The sequence below is a fragment of the Leuresthes tenuis genome, unplaced genomic scaffold (genome assembly GCF_036924035.1).
Source record: "Leuresthes tenuis unplaced genomic scaffold, fLeuTen1.0.hap1 SCAF_20, whole genome shotgun sequence".
NCBI lineage: Eukaryota > Metazoa > Chordata > Actinopteri > Atheriniformes > Atherinopsidae > Leuresthes > Leuresthes tenuis.
This window is the reverse complement of record NW_027325374.1, coordinates 10176814-10194014: the sequence shown is the minus strand read 5'-3', so window position 1 is coordinate 10194014 and position 17201 is coordinate 10176814. Positions and strand designations below refer to the sequence as shown.

Below are 17201 nucleotides of genomic sequence, written 5' to 3'. Positions count from 1 at the left end.
TGAAAAGTGTTATCTTCATCTCATCCTCACCTCCCGCCACCTTTATTTTTCCTTCTTGCTACTGCAGGGGCATCATCCTGTGGCACATCATCTCTCACCCCTCCCTCCTCATGCCATCTTTCTCCATAACCATCTCACAGTAGGAAATTTCCCTGCTCAAAGTACCTGTGAGATGACGGAGCGAAGCGGGGGGGGCGAAGAGGAGGCAGCATGCTGCACCATACTGATAATGCTCACTTAGGGGTCTCTAGCTGGATTTAACGGCAGGGCCAGTAATCTACTCCACTAGACAGCTAAAGAGCTTTTATGCTACGTATTGGAGCTGCTCATGCCTGCACTTCAGAGCAGAGAAGGGCACACGAGTGCATTCCTCTCCATAAATTAGAAAGCTCATAAAGAAAGAGACATCTGAGAATTTTTTCGCTCTTAATGTCTTTGCGGAGGCAAGTAACTTTTTAGCAGGGAGTGTGCTGAAAAAGTTGAACATCTTTGAGAAAGGTAGCGCAGTGCAGTTGCTTTATAGTACTATAAATATTTTCAATTCATTTCTAAATGCGATAATTAGAAGGCATTTACGAGCTAGAGTCCACCGGTGTGACACAACATTGTGCCTGAAATGAGAAATCCCTGACTGCTGTGGCTTTAAAAGAGAGACAGAAAGTACGGTGGCCTGTAGGTGCTACACACAGCAACGAGGCAAAATGCAGCAAAAAAAAAGGAAAAACATAATACATTTCAAAAACTATCGTGAAATTTTGCTTTTTGAAGTGCTGTTTTGCGAAATGTGTCCTGAAATTTCATGTTTTGAACATTGTGCTTTCATTGCTGTCATTGACTTTTTTTTTTGTTAAATTTGTCTTTGCTCAGGTGTTATGTTTTGTTAAGTTTTTGTCAAACGATGACCTGTGTACTTTCTGTTTTGTGAAACGGGAGTTTGCTTTGTGACATCTGCTTTAACATGTCAAGGAGCATTTTGTAAAATTAGGAGTCGCTATCTGTCAGTATCTTGTTTTGTGGCGTGCTACGTTTGTCAAATGCTGTTGTGTTTTCTGTTTCATTGTTTGGCAAAATGTTGTGCTGCTGTTATCTGTTCCTTTTTTTTTCTTGTGAAAAATCCTAGTGTTCTATCACGTAGTAGGGTTTTGTATAGCTTTGTGTGGCTGCTATCTGTAATGTTGTGTTATGTGAAGCATCAATGTGCTTGGAAACATATTACACTTGTTAAATGCCATCGTTTTGTTTTTTCCATTTTGTTCTTGCTGTTTTTTCAGATGATGTATTTCGTGAAGCGCAGCATTCATGAAGTTCTTTGACGTTTGTGACATAACATGTTTTTCTATTTGCTCATGTACTTTTGTCCTTTGGTGTATTTTACATCTCAAAACCATTACGCTAATGTTTAACCAAATAACCAAATAAACAAACAAACAAACAAAAAAATCTTGAAATATATTCCCATTCTAGGCAGCACTGATCCTGTCTGTCACACAGGGGGAAAAAGCCTGTTTAGTGATGACACACGCTCATGCACTGACCTTCCACACATCCCTCAGTGAGCTGCTGTAATACCCCCCCCAGTCCTCTCTCTGTGCCAGCTGACAATGAGCTGAACCTTGGCGACCATCGTCCCACTCAGCCGCCAGCAGGTGTCTCCCTGGCCCTTCAAAGTCCCGGGTAGTGGCACAAAGAAGGCGGAGCGGTGTTGCTTTAAGCCTTTACAAGCTCTACAAATCCTCAGCTGCTGCTTCCTAACAGGGCCCACTCAGCCCGGCACTGCCTGTCTGACCTTGTGGTTATTGATGAGCAAGTCGACCTGCTCTCTCCAGCTCTCTCCTCCCTCCTGCCCTTCCTTTTGCTCTCTCCCTGTCTTTCTCCGTGTCATCTCTCTCACCTCCAGCAGTGAGTTAAAATGAGGGGAAAGAAAAGGTTGGACTGCCATTCACCTCCCTGCTTTTTTTTCTGTTAAACACACGTAAAATCACTTCTGATCCTCCTGCCCCGTAAAGCCCTTGTCCACATATATACATCTATCTAGTTCCTGACTTCCTCACCTTTAAAAAAAAGACACAACAGGGTTAGGGAGTAATTCAATTTCCAGATATTTTCTTGTTCTGATTAAACACAAGACCTTTGTTACATCTCTGATGACTAACAAGAGTCAATTTAAAGATTAAACCTGAGACGCTTTGGAGATAATGACAACAAGATGCAATTATGAGCTTCACCTTATTTACATGCTCTTTTCAGATGTTATCATTTTTTCATTCTCTCTGTGATCCTATTTGCGTTGATTCAGACAGAAATCCTGTCTACCGCCTTTGAGCGTGCGAGGGGAAATCAGTGCAGTTATGTGCCTTACTTGAGCTTAATTTACTGCAAATTGCACGGCAGGCGTTACACAACAAGTTGAGAGCCGTGGATTCCTGCACGACAAAAGACACATGGTGTGTGTGGAGAGTGCAGAGTGGGAGAGGTGGAGGGAGACCCACTTTCCTTCCCCTATTCAAGGGGGAGCTAAAATATATGTATTGAGTGGGAGCTGTAATAAAACGAAACGGGTGAGGAGAGGCAGGCTGGGGAACAAATATGAAAGGCAGTGGAGTATAGCAGCAAGGCGATGGAGCACCACCGGAGGATTGGATGAAATTATCTCTTTATAATCAGGGGGCTTCTGCATGGCTGCCTCCTCCATTGCCCAGTGACAGATGAGGCCTACCTCTACAAATGGGCTTTTCACCATGCTATCGGCCCACCTCTGGGGTAAAACAATGTTTTTCTTCTCCCGTGTACAACTACTTGAAAGCTTTGTTTCCGCATGGCACTCTGCGGGGTCTCTCATCAGGGAAGGTCAATGTTTATCTCATCACATGATCATGTTATATAAGTGTCCCTAAAAGGGAGATGCAAATTCATTTTGATGACAAAATTATGTCACAACAGGGACTGGAAGACGGCGCTAAACAATGTTGAATGAAGACACTAAAGCAGAACATTAACTTAAATTGCTTTTCTTGGGCTGTCACTGATGTAGAGTTTGAAATATAGACAGTACTTCAGACAACCCCAAACCCCACCCATACATCTTCGAAAGCAGGTTCCTACCCTGCTAATGTAACGAGTTGTGTTCGTCTGCTCGGCGGGATAAAAACAGAGTGAGACGGGTAGACAATGATTAGCTCTATCCCGCCATCGCAGCAGAACAAATGGATCACGAAGCCACTACGCTGAACTGTCGAGAAGCAGGGAAGTGGTAAACAGATTTAATTTATTCATATAAATGGCTTGTGAACTAAAACAGTCAGGCTGGGAAGAGTGTCAGTAAAGGATAGTTTCTGTTTTTTGACGTCTCTTATGTAGGTTAGTTTTTGTAATTTGGGAAACGATGGCAAGCGATGAGTCACCAGATGAGTTTAACAAGATTATTTTGACAATTGTACTATTTGGTAGACCACATATATATTATTAAGAATTTGGAAGTAAAGCTGCCTGAGGTGTGTACCACTTGATTGAGTTATGTAATGCTAAAAGTGAGGATATGTTATGCCGTCATTATGCCTCCATACGTTTTGCTATCATGGGTTGAAAATCTGCATGATCACCTGACTGCTCTCCTCTCCTGCATCTGTCAAAGTACTAGAAAGACAGCGAGCCACGCTGGCCACCATCCCGACCACACACAGACACAAACGCACACACATCTTCTCACCTTCCCCTGAGTGCCGGACTGGCATCATGATACCATAACAACACCCTCAGTCACTCCTAATGCGCTTTACAACAACACTACAGGCAGGGTGTTACACCTCCGCATAGCAGTGAGAAACACCCCCTACAACCAGCACACACTCAAACACACACACACACCACACTGATCGAAAAGCTACTAAGCCAAGCACTGCTGACACTATTAAAACAGAACAAGGTGGCCCAAGTGAAAAAAAAAAGAAGATCAGCATTGCTTTCACACCTTATGGGGACACGCTGCTCAAGGTGATCGCGTCCCCGTGAGTCATGCACTGTAGGTGAATTAGGCAATAAAGGCGTAATCTGTGCCATCATTGACTCAGGTTCTGCTGTTTGCAGCACTTGCTTAAGGGTGATAAAGATGAGGGAGGAGGGAAGGAGGAGGAGGAGGAGGGGAGGAAGCATCTCCTCACCCTCGTGATTTTAATGAGCTTTGATTCCCAGATATGTCTTGTTTTCTTCCGCCTGTCGGCTGAGGCCAGCTTAATAGCTCCCCTTTAATTATCCTAACGTCAAGACGCTGTTTTCTTGCACCGAGGGGGGTGCTCAGTTTGGAGAGGGCACCTCTAGGACTCCAGGTGTCCGCCTGGTGAGTGGCCAGGCGAGGACAAAGCTGTGTTTGTTGGATGGAGAAGACAGAAATGTGTACGGAACGCTGCCGCTTCCATTGTTGCCTTACAGAATGTGCCATAATCCCCAGCAGGCTCCATCCAGAGCTGGCACGGAGGATAATATGAGCTCCTCCTGCCTGTCCCACCTCCCAGCTCTACCCCCCACTCCCCCGGTTTTCTGCTGCACACACATATGGACATGCAGCCACTCGAGTGCACGCACACGCTCTCACACCTCCCCACATGGCTCCTTAACAGGCTTGGGAATGGATTTCTTTAATTTAATGTGGTTTGGTCTGCAGATCCAGAAGCAACTGCGAGGGAGGGCAGGCTTGCAGTTGTGCCACTCACTCTTGGACACACACGCTCTAAAGAAGCCCTGCTGCGTTGGTCGCTGTTCACTGATCTCTCCCTCTTTCCGTGTCTTCCCCCTTCTCCCTCATCCCCCTTCCCTCCCCCCCTTTCTACCCTCTCACGTTTTCTTTTTTTTCTTCACGACAGCTCACATAAGCAAGCTTCCTGGATTCCTGCGGGAGCCCCACGTTCAGTACACAGAGATTGTTCAGCCATCAGGCACATCTGCAGCTTGATTAGAAAAGCAAAGGGTGCATGGTGGTGGAAGCAGGAGGGTGGGGTGGTAGAGGACCTCCTCCTTCTCCTCCTCCTCCTCCTTCTCCTCAAAGCAGAAGCAGAAAACAGAGGGTCGGGATCATAGAGGGGCCTAAGCAATATCTCCTCTCTAACCAAGTGTAACGTTTCACAAAGTCTCAGAGGCTGATCTCTGCCTGCAATGTTAAAAAAAAAGAAAAAAGAAAAAGAACAAAGGCACATGGGGGCCAGCCTCTCTCTTTATCACCAAGCCCCCACCCATCCTTCTCTTTTTCCTGGAGCTTGCAAACAGAGAAGATCCCAGCCATATGCAAGCATAAGGAGCATCACTGTGATTTCTACATCTCTTGTTTGCCCTCAAATGCCTCTCAAACAGCTACTCTTTTAATTTCCTTCCTCCCTCACTCTAATAGCAGAGGAGGAGGGATGGGAGGGGGGGGGGGGGTCAATTCCCTCGGGGCTCTGGAGGCAGCACAGATGAGCCACATGACTCTGTGAGCACCACCAAATCAAAGCGGCATGAAGCTAACAGCTAGCCAGCTAGCCGCACACTCCTTGCCTCCAAACCAGTGAGCCAAAGTGTAAACCTGCTGCTATTGTTGCGATGTGAGGTGAAATCACATTCAGCGGCTCACAAAGAAACCCATCACTACTACCATCATCTCTGTCAAACACTGGGTCTTCATAATTGCCTGAGATTGTGAGCACAGAGAAGAAGTCAAAGAGGCATTTTAGTTCCATTTCTGTGAGTGATATAGTTGCCGTGGAGGTGACGACTGCCTCAGACCCCCTCATTCCTTTCTCCATTTTCATCTCCTGGTCTCCTGGTTTATTATGCATTCAGCTCATGTGTCCCTCCTGTGAGTGGCTGTTCATTTTCCACATACCATGCTTAATCCAGCCAGCTAAAACTTTGAAATAGTGGGAGCTGAAGACGCTACCCAAGAGGAGCCATTATGAGGTCTGGGAGGAAGAGACTGATAGCGCTGGGGGGAGGAGTGACAGGCGAGCTGCAAGATACATGGAAAGGAATTCAAAGAAGGCTGAGAGCGAAACATGAGCATGTTTGTGTTCACTGCTTACAAGTGTACGCTGTGAGAAAGCAGTAGCGATGAGTTCGTTTCTTGGCTTGTGTGTGAGTGTGTGCGTCTGATGGGTTGTCGGCGTGGGCAGCGAGATGGAGGACCCCTTCGTCTCCATTGTGCCAGTGACCTTCGGCCTTTTGTGACTTTGAGTGAATGGGAGGAAAGAAGCAGGGAGAGTGAGAGATTTTAAATAGTGCATGAGCTCAACCTGCCCAGACACTGATGGACAGCAGCAACATGAGCTTTCTGTTTCACCCAAGAAGCCTGTGAAGACATATCATCAATCTGCCAGACCTTATAATGACCTCACTAACATCTCCTGCTGAACTTGTGTTTTTTTTTTTTTGTGGGGACAGTTCAAGAAAGGGTTGTTAAACCCATAACAAATCAACATTTTAAAGCGCCAGCGCCAATGCGAAAGAGCCACAGAACTCACCTTCAAATTGCTTGTTTTGTCTCATCAAAATCTGGAAATCCAGCCACAAACAAAAGTTTGGAAACCCTAATAAATCTGAGGTCTTGGATAACTTTTACAGGGGTCTCAGGGCTATGTCTTGTCTCTAGGATTCAACATTAAGTTACGCAAGTTTCAAAGTTTTATAAATACTTGCATCCCTAAAACCCTGTCCCAAAAATAGGCAGCCATGGGATCCTCCACAGGAACATGGTGTAGCTTTTTCGGACAGCCCAAATGCTGTTTGGAAATCAGGTCACCCTTTACTAACATAGCATTCCACAACCACAAAAGTTTGTTTTTTTCACGTCACTGTATTCAATTTCACAGTGACATGAAATGAAAAAAAGTAAGCAAAAGTGACAAACTCAAACCACTTATTTTTGAATATTTTAAGGCACTTTTCTGGTCTAACAAAGCGTCTACAAGTCAGATGATGTGACTTTTGACAGGCGGAAAAAACAAACAGCCTTCAACTTATCAAATAAAAAAATATTCGATATCTAAAAAAAGATTGAAATTTCTTTCCTGGGTAAAACTTCTGTCTCCGCAGAACTGTGCGAGCATAAGACAGAAATAATTTAAGGCGTATGAGAAAAATTAGCTGCGTCATCTGAAACAAATTCCATACTGGGATTTTCTTTCTCATATAGTTCATGAAATTATTGTTTTTTTTCGGATCTGGGTTGTTTAATAACTCATGGAGAGGAGTGAGCCCATATTAACAGCTTGCTAATATCTCCAGTCATTGGTCCCTCGAGGGAGAAACCACTCATTCCACAAATGTGCTCAATTAAAAAGAGCAGAGAGCTTCGAGAGGGGCAGTGAAAGGCCATTCCTGGTGCCTGTTTGATCTGGAATTCCTAATTGGTCAATGACAACACATTACTAGACAGGCAGACGCTTGATCTGCAGAGAGGAGGCTTTTGACAGCAGTGGTCTGACCTCTCCTCCCTCCCCTTCACCAGCACTGTCCCACACGCCCCTTCCGTGACCACGAAGAGTGCGTCTGCATGTAAAAGGGGAGCGGGGTCTGCTGTGTGGGAGGAGGGCTGATTTAGAGGTTAGGCAGCACAAGCGGCAGTAAATCTGTGTCACAAATCTCCCTCATGGAGCTGCGGGGGGACACACAAACGTGATGAATCCCATGCAACATGCCGACCATCACCTTCCCTCCTTTGCCTCATTTTGAATCAGCTCCGTGCAGCTTGCACGGCTCTAATTTGCTACATGTCGCGGGCTGCCATGTTTAGACTGCCTTTGTGTGAATGAATCAGGAAACCTCATCTCACATGCAGCTGTGAAGAATGCCAATGTGTCTGGGGGAAAAAAAGGGGACTTTCTCCAGAGGAGTGGACTCAGTAGAGTCCTCAATCAATAGACATTTATTCATTTTGCATCATTTTGGGGGTGGGGAACATTTCGATGTCTCAATATTTATTTTGTCTTGTATATATATTCTTTTGCCTGCCCTAAGCTGTTGATCTTCTTTCTGAAAGCACAACAGCACAAAAAGAGAGTGTATAAGTAGTCTCAGTGGTGGAGATCACATGTTTGTAGGACAGTATGTCTCATTTTATATAATCTCGCAGCAAGCTAAAATTAGCATCAAAAGAATTTTGAATGCCCGAATGAGTAGCAGTTTGTTAAAGTTATGCAATTCAAGACTTAAGCTGTCATATGGAACAACACACTATTACAAAATGCATTTTCAAATTGCTGCCACAAAAAAACAACAACATAAAAACTACAGCCTGAATTGAGACAATAAAGGCTAACTGCCAGCACATTCTGTTGTGTTGTGAAAGTACAAATCAACAGGATTTTGTAAGGATTTGACAGTGAGAATTTGGGCCGAGGAGTGATCAGTTTGGCTGCATTTGGATCACTCGTGGCTCACGTGTGTTCAGCTGATTTTTGAGCAAGATACAGGTAAAGTTTTAGATTCCTGACCCAGTGTGCATGCAAAGACCGTGATGATAAGATCCTACAGCCTGCTGGATCTTTGCCATTACAGATCCATTCACCATTATATGTTATCAAAGGCTGTCTGAAGCTTTTTCCAGCATCTAAACTCTCCATGACTGAGGTGGTAGTGAGCCAAGGTATTATTTTGGCCCTGTTATTATGTCAAATAATTAGAGGCATAACTAGTGATTATTTTCAGCTTAGCTTTTAGCTTTGTTTTTGATTAAATTAAGACTACAAAGCCTCAAGAAAGAAGCTGAAACCAACAAAAGCTTAGCAGTTCTGATATAATTAAAACATCTTTGGTTGGCTGACTATCCCATTAATCAACACTTCGGCATCAGCTCACCTCACTTTTGCAGATGGGTACTGTACGCGGATCACAGATGTAATTTAGCAGTAACTCATCTCTAGTTGTTGGAAAACAACAAAGCTCCAAATCATTCATCAGAAGTCAAGGTAGCTTGACAGGTGAACATAAACAAAGCTTCCTGCAGTTGCATCTCCAGACACACACACACACACACACACACACAGAGAAGGTGTGAGAGGTAACAAACTGAGGAAGAGGAAGAGGTATGCCTGCGCTGGATCAGAGAGACGCAGGAAATGACTGCTGCAAAAGGTGGAAAAAGCTGAGAAATTCTGTATCCCCCTGTTTCAGCCTGTGAAAACTGCTGAACCATCAGCAATTACAGGCTGGCTGGGTCATGAATCTGTCTCCCTCTCTCTGCAGTGGTTGGCTCAGTCTCTGCCGGGTGATACTGCAGAGGTGCGTGGCCCCGCTCACCTGGCTGGCAACAAACCATTCACAAAAGCGACTGCCATTAAGACTCACAATGTGCAAATCACAATGACACTTTGCATCTCCTTTTCCAGTGACTGCAAAGTTTACGCTGTCAGCATCGAGCAGATATGCAAAGCAGTTGTTTTTACAGGCGTGCAGGTGAGCATGATCCATGAGCGGCAGAGCAAACGGGCTGTCACAGTGATACAGTGCAAGAAGCCTGGGGGACAAAGGCGAGGGGGCACACTCACATACGTCAGGACACAAGTTAAAAAGTGCTGAACACATAATTAGCTAATCCAGTAGAAAGAACAGATAGGCAGTCACTTAATTAAAATGATTAATTAAGGCCAATAAAAAAAAACTTCTTTCCAAGCCGCTGTCTATAATTACAAGTGACTCCTCTTCTCTGTGGCAATATGCGTGCGCGTGAGAGTGTTTGCACGTGAGCGTGTTTGTGTGCACCCACGTGATTGGTGTGTCTCAGTGAAACGGAGACAGAGAAGTCAGTTGCTGTGGCTCATTCAGCGTTAGGATCCTCAGCTAATGAGATTAGTCAATAATGGATTGAAAGCAAGCAGCCTCCCCTCCCCTGCACAATGGCCAGAGTGGCTATCCTGTCAGTGACACATCCTCCACTGGTCGATATTCACACAAACACACACAGAAACATATCCAAACAACAGGGGCCCCCTTTTTAACATACAAATTGTGTTATAATATCGAGCGGCGCCTTTGTGCTACGTGCCTTGGAAGCTGCAAACGATTCCTTAGGATTTTTATTCAAATTACAAGCATATAGCCAGTCTTGATCTACAAGAGAAGATAGATATTGTGGACGTCATGCCGGGCCCTCAGAAGGCGTAGATCTCTTTCATCACGTGAATGAATGCTGGGTGCAGAACACTATGAGAAAAGAGTCCAGCTAGACCTGCCACTACGGCGTGTCTGAGCCCAAGAAGGACAAACAAATCTCAAGAGTTGAGAACTCTTCCCTTCTCAGATAAACAAAGACATGAAACGGGCTTTACGGCCAGCTACAGTGCAAACACAACTCCTTTCAAATGTGTGAACAACCTGTTCGCGAGGGTAAAATAAACCTTGCCCAAACAAAACACAGCAAGCCGCCGCTATTCTGCAGAAGCTTGATGCAGCGTTTACAATAGTGAGCCTTACAGAAGAAGGAGCCTGAGAGTAACACTCCTGCGCTTGCTTGTATTTATGTTGACAATCTGTTGTTGCCTCTATTCAAAGGTGCTCTGAATGGCACCTTACACTCAATAAGCACAAGCATGATTTAGAGTTGGAGGCAGATCCTTGTATTTTGGCCCTTAACTTGGCCTAGTTTAGTGAATACATTCACTTTTTTTTTATCTGTAAATATCCAGTTGACCAAATCCAGAGCTGAAAAAAGAATCCTAATTCACTCACCCTTTTATATCATGCACTCACAATATGAGCCAAGAGCACTCCTTTGGTGATATTTACAGCACTTCCCTGTGATTGGTGGAGCTTGGTTGGGCCTCATGCACTGGCCAACAGCACTCAGGGCTGAAAAACTACTTGAAGTTCCTATGAAACAGTAAGCTGAGTGCTTTTTGTTTTCATACATTTACTCGGACTCTTATAAGATGGTTTATGCAATTAATGCTTTACTTTGATCTACAAGTTTGGAACACAACTGTCTGTAAAACAGTTGTGTTCCATCTCATCAGATGAGCTGAGAAATCAACATCTATCAACATTTTGTTTTCCATAAGATGACAAAGACTGACCATTAAGATTATCTACATAAGAACCCTTTGGGCATTGTTTGGCCAGAAACACGAGTACAGGTGATAATGGAACACATATGAGATAAAAACACTAATTACATTTAATTTAATTCAACTTTCAGTTTTCTTTGCAAGTTTTCAAATAAAAAAGTCCGGTTTCAGCAAAAGAAACAAAATGTTTTGAATAGTGAGGCTAAATTGGACTAATATATTGGAAAAATGTGCTTACAATACAACTAATTTGTGCTCAATTTGCAAGCTAACTATATAACTGTATGTGAATAAAGGAAATACAGGTAAATATACAAACAATTCCTCCGAGTGTATATAGGTGACCCTTTGGTAGGCAGTAATATCCACACTGGTTTTAGTGGTGCTGTGGTGTGTTAGCGTTCCTGTCGTGCAGCCTCCATGGCTGAGGTCAGCACCATGCTGCCAAAGGTCAACCCCCCGGGTAATTTGTTTTACTGCAGCCCATCACAGCCCAAACACAGGGTGTCGTATCAAGTAAACCAATTATTATCTGACATGAATCGGAGAGCAGCGAGGTCCCACACGACCACTTCCACTATTATTAGCGAAATGTCTTTTTCTCTCAGCAAAAAGGGAACCTTGCCCCCGATTCTCAGCATGTCTTTGCTGCTACTTATCACCTGCCAAGTGACTCATTTACCTGCAATGTGCAATTCTGTGTGGGATTTAAAGGTAATTTAACCTACATTCAGACAAGAAAATGAATTAAGCGCTGCCGTTTCTCTCCCTCTCATTTTACCTCCCCCTCTTTCTGTCTCAAAAGCATAAACAGCAGTCAAAACTGCGAGCTTTCTCCTGCTTAGTATTCAGCTGTAACTCCCCTGGGAGGACACCATGCTGTGAAGACAATCTGCATTTTGATACGTGTACACTGGAAGTTTCCGCATGGCTCTTTTAAAGCCGATACACTGCAAAACAACATAGGACACCCACTTAAAACAAATTTCTAAGAATACTTCATAGAATTTTGAGAGGGACCGTAAATAAGCTGATGTGATTTATCTTGTTTCATTAACCAGAACCAGCACTGACACAAGGATATGATATGAAACTGATCATTTGTAGCGCTGTGGCTGAGCTGGCCAACATGGAAATGCTAGCAATATATAACCCTCTCAGAGAGCCATTTGTACAAGCTCTTCATTAGGAGCCACTTTGTTCTTGAAGCCCCTCTGGCCTCAAACCAGGCTTCAGCCTCCGATGGCTGTAGCCATGGCAACTGCCCACCATTGTACACTTGCAAATAATGAAGACAATGCCTTTTCCATTTAGATGAGCCTTTTCTAGCGCAAGAAGATATGGAGAGTCAATCCTGACCGTTTCATTAAAGGGGCTTAATAACACGACTCCTTGTGTAGGATGCACTGTAAGAGTTGCATCGCAGATTAAATTGGCCTGATGGGACACCAGTCAATACCGATGCTCTCGACTTGAAGCTATGCTCAACAACTAAAGTTGGAAAAGTTTCCCCCCCCTTTTTTTATCTTTCATGCCTCAGTGGACTCAGTTGTTGTAGGGAAAAAACATCAAAATTAGAGAAATGCCTCAGGCAAAGAATTTATCATCTTGATCACACAAAGCAAAACAAAGAGCACAAGAAAAGAAGGCAAATAAGAAGTGGAAGAGTTGATTCCTGCAGGAATTCTACAGCCTGTGTATTGTACTAGAGTTTTTGCATTTTTTCTTTTCTCTTTCAGTTTCACACAACCAGAGACTTCTTTGTAAGGCTTAAACCATCAGCTCCTCTGATAATTACAACACGACACTCCCAAATTAAAATGCTGACATCTAGTAGAGTAATCTATCTGATTTTTTTAGCCTGTTTAATCATCAACACTGTTTGTTTTAGACATGTCAGACTTACGCCTATTGGCAAATTACAGGTGAGTACCTGAACATTACCTTAGACATCACAACTGACACTAGATAAAAAAAGTATCACACCAATTTTTTTTCTTCTATTTGCCATTTGCATCATTCTGTAAATGCCTTCATTGAAAAGAATGAAAAAAGCTCAACAAGCAGAAATCTCAAAGTAAAACCAAGTGCTTGTGCAAACACACACAGATGTAGTGGAAGGAACGGAAAGAACTCGAGGGGCAGGAGTCGCCTTTCCACTCTTTATAGGGAGAACTCCCTTTAAGCAGGCTCAGCTTTCCAGGCCCAAATTAATTCAAGAGTTTTACAAATCACTACACAGGAAACACGCTGTTGTTCTCCACTTCCACCTCTTCTCCTCTGCAGCCCGGTAAACACTCTTGATTTACTGCATTTCTGCTCACAAGGAAAACGCACAAAGCAGATAGTTACTCTAATTCCTTGATGACAAGAGTTTATCTTGCAGAGCCAAGTGCATTTTGTGGAGTTGCTCCATGAGTTGTTTGCGCTAACACAAAACCCTGCAAAGACTATTGAGTGGAGGAGCAGCTGTCAATAGAAATCCTATAATTTCTACTCTGGCTGTTGCTGAGCTTTGTGAACCTGCAGTCTGGGGAACTCTTTTCTTCTGCTACCCTGACAACACAAGGAATACCTTTGTAAAAAAAAAAAAAAAAAACAGAAGAACAAGGAAAAAAAGAGAGGAACTATTAAGAAACACAAGGGCACAACAATACCACTTCAGAGCAGGTTTGTTGCTACAACAAACAAGGCGGAGGGCTCTGGTGCTTGCGTGTGCAGAGGCCACAAAGCACAGTGATTGATATACAAGAGATAAAATACTGTTTGACTCCTGAATCCGCCTCCAATCACACGCACTCTGTGACGCACTCGCCACACGCTATCTCTGCCACACGTGGCCCGTGCTGCTGATAAGCAGGGCTCAACTGGTCATATCTGACACTTCTGGAAGAGTTTCCGCTGGAATATATTAACTACTTCTTTAAAATCTATGTTTATAGTCGAGGTGCTTTGTGGAGCGCCAGTGGCACAGAGACTGATAGCAAAAAAGAGAGTCCAGCAAAATCCAAATAAATATTTATCAGTTAATCAATTTGTGGTTCAAAGACCATGAATCAGTGTTAATACAACTTCTGAAATGTGTTTATTTCTCTAAGAAACTGAAATCTTTGTGTTCTGGATTGTTGGTTAAATAAGTCATTATTAACACCTTACGGTATCGAAATTCAAAGCCCAAGTCCTAGAAAACACAGAAAATCCACTTTAGCTCCTCTCTGCTCATTACCTTCTGATTGTAAAGCAGCACAAGGAGTTTTTAGAAAAGGCTTCCATGATTGGTGCACTTGAGCTCAACACACCACATGTATTTTTAATGAGACAAGCCTTCTCGATAGAGGTAGATTGCCAGCATGGCTGATAATGCATTATGTCTCAACTGGGTATTTGAACAATCTTTTACATGAGTTCCTTTATGATATGAAGTGATCACAAATAATGAAGTAGCTTCTAGCCCTTTGCAGCTCTGAAGCGGTTAAGGAATGTCCTCAGTAATCTTCCGTTCTCATGATGTACGCTGGGCTGTTGGAATCTTTGAAGTCCCTTTTCTTTATTCCCTGTTGAGATGTAAGTCAGTCATTTGGTGGCCTGTAGCAGCACCGGACACATCCTTACATGACCTTACCCCACTCAGAGGCTCAGCTAACGCTTCTGATTGGCTCATATTGCCACTGCTACGCACACAAAGCACAAACACTGTTAAAGCACTTTGAGGAGCATGACACAAGAGGACACGATGCAGCGGAAGGTTAAAGAAAACACAACACAAATGAAGACTAAAGGGGAATTTTGATTAATGTTGGATGTCTGCTACACACTCAGAGACATGCATCCTCAAACCACCACTGAGGGACAGAGTCCGCAGCGAGCTTGTAAGAGACCACCAGGTGTGACCTATTCATTATTTACCAATGGGGACGGCCTAGCAGCATTGGCACACTGTGCACAACCCTTCCTTTTTGCAGGAGAGATGTGCTGGGATCAGACGAGAGAGAGGGCACATTTGTAGGATGAACATCTCTGCTCACATGCTGTCTGTCTGTTGGCCTTTACTAATGATTCAGCTTGTACATACCGGTGTTCAGGCGATAATGGGATACAGTTATGTGTGGAAAATGTATCAATACAGTCAATTCAATTTGAAGTTACTAATTTCCTTTAAGGCTCGATCACACCACACCATAAGAAGAAGGGAATATGACTCCAAATAACATTGACATCGTGAATAATATTCACTGTTCTGTGCAACTGCCTTGAACCATCCCTAGTTTCTTTATAGACTGCCAGGAAAACAGGAAATATGTCCACCAATTTACTGAAAGATGTGCAAACATAAATGGAAATGCAATATGTGAGGCAAAAACAGAGCTTCTACAATTCTAACAATATTGAAAGTCAATATTTGGTACGAGGACCTTTATTCTTCAACGTAGCCTGAACCGTCTTAGACAAGCTTTCAAGTCAGTTCTTTAAGTAGTCTTCGGGAATAGTTTTCCAGGCTTCCTGGAAGGACATTCCAATGCTCTTCTTTGGAAGCTGCCTTTTGTGCCATTCTCTGTCAAGGTGATCCCACACAATGTTGAGGTCCAGGCTCTGGGGAGTATTCATAGTCCAGATTTTGTGTCATTTGGCATACCTCAGCCTTCTGGACAGCCACCCTTCTGGACCATTTTAGATAAGGTTTTAGCCAACACCAGATGGATCAATTGAAGGATCAGCTGCATTCATCAGGTGTTTTCTGGATTTTTTCCTATTTCTTAAAGACATCATGTGCTGTATATAGTTTTTTTTGGTCAACCACTTCTTTTCTTGCCTTCCACTTGTCCAGTTTCCGAAATTTTTTAAAGACAATTTGCGCACCATGCCAGTATATGTCAGGGTTTCGGCTAATAGCTCTTTCGAAACCAGTCTTACAAAAACATAATTTCATGTTTGACAAACTGTGTTAACTTTGGCATTTTTTCATACATACAACTGAAGAAACAGAATCAAATTATGTGTCTTTGCGACAGGCTGCTAGAAACAAAGAGCCTAAAGATACAATTTAGAATGATTTCTTAGCTAAGCCGTCCATTATGTGTGGACACAAAACTTGTTCATCCCTTGAGCTAAGTGCCTTGCTGTACATCAGTGATTCATAAGCCTCTGAAAATGGTCACGTACATGGACTGAGCTTACAATGAGTGAAAAAGCAGCCAATGTCCAAAGAAAAACTGTCAGAAACCTCCGGAAAAAAAACACTTAAAAAGATTACAAGAAAGTCTGATTCCTTGGAAACAAACTGTAAAGAAACTGTGTTTTGATTAGCGCAGTTTTAAAAGACAGACACCTTTAAAGTCAAGGGGGATAAGGAGTTTGAGTTATGTTTTGTTGGAGCATCATTTTGCATTAGCAAACTCCTGAGATTAAAAATGCCTACAGATGTGTGGATGACATCTCACACAACTTCAGAGCAGGGAGAGATCCCTGCAAAGGTCGCCACCTGCGAGAATCCAGCAGATGACTCAGGATATGAAATGTTGACAGATGGGAAATAAGCTTGATGTCAATAAGAAAACTGCTCATGGGGGAATACCACTGTATACCAGACATTATCTGTGTACACTTTCTACCATCACATCTCGGATAAAATCCCATAAGTGGAGCTATTTTAACAGCTTAGATCCTCTGAATGATCTATTGGATCTTGTGTAAACTCCATTCTGTTCTATTTTCTTTTAACTTCTCCATAACTACAATGCAAGCAAAGATAAATAGCTCTTCCGTGGAAAGCTTGGCACAGGTTCACACATACCAAGGGTCATTAAGGCAGCTGACAAAGGCTTTTTTTCTTTTAAATGAATTTGTCTATAAGAGTTGAGCCTGCTCTGGTTGTGACGGGGTGTGTGTGTGTGCGTGCGTGTTAGGGAGATGAGTTGTAGTGTGTGAAGGAGCCTGGTTTCATTTCTTCTTGTAACACCCTAATGACTTTATTGTTTCATTCTTATCCAGCCTCCAGAAGCTATTACCATATAAACACCTGTGTTATCGAGCACCGCAAACAATTTCCTGGATAATTTAACAAAGATGCGATTGTTGATTCGGTATGAGGTGTTGTGACTTATGAGGGAGTGGGTGCACATTTTGAGATATCTATTTTCTGTGCGCTTGTGTGTATGCATGGCTTAAACCTGCAGAAGC

At 43.2% G+C, this 17201-nt stretch overlaps 1 protein-coding gene across 3 annotated transcripts in view; it reads right to left on the bottom strand.

The window, feature by feature from the left end:
• LOC140278932 (zinc finger MIZ domain-containing protein 1-like) overlaps positions 1-17201 on the bottom strand; it is a 107689-nt gene that overhangs the window by 38237 nt on the left and 52251 nt on the right. The gene's annotated exons all lie outside the window — the stretch shown is intronic.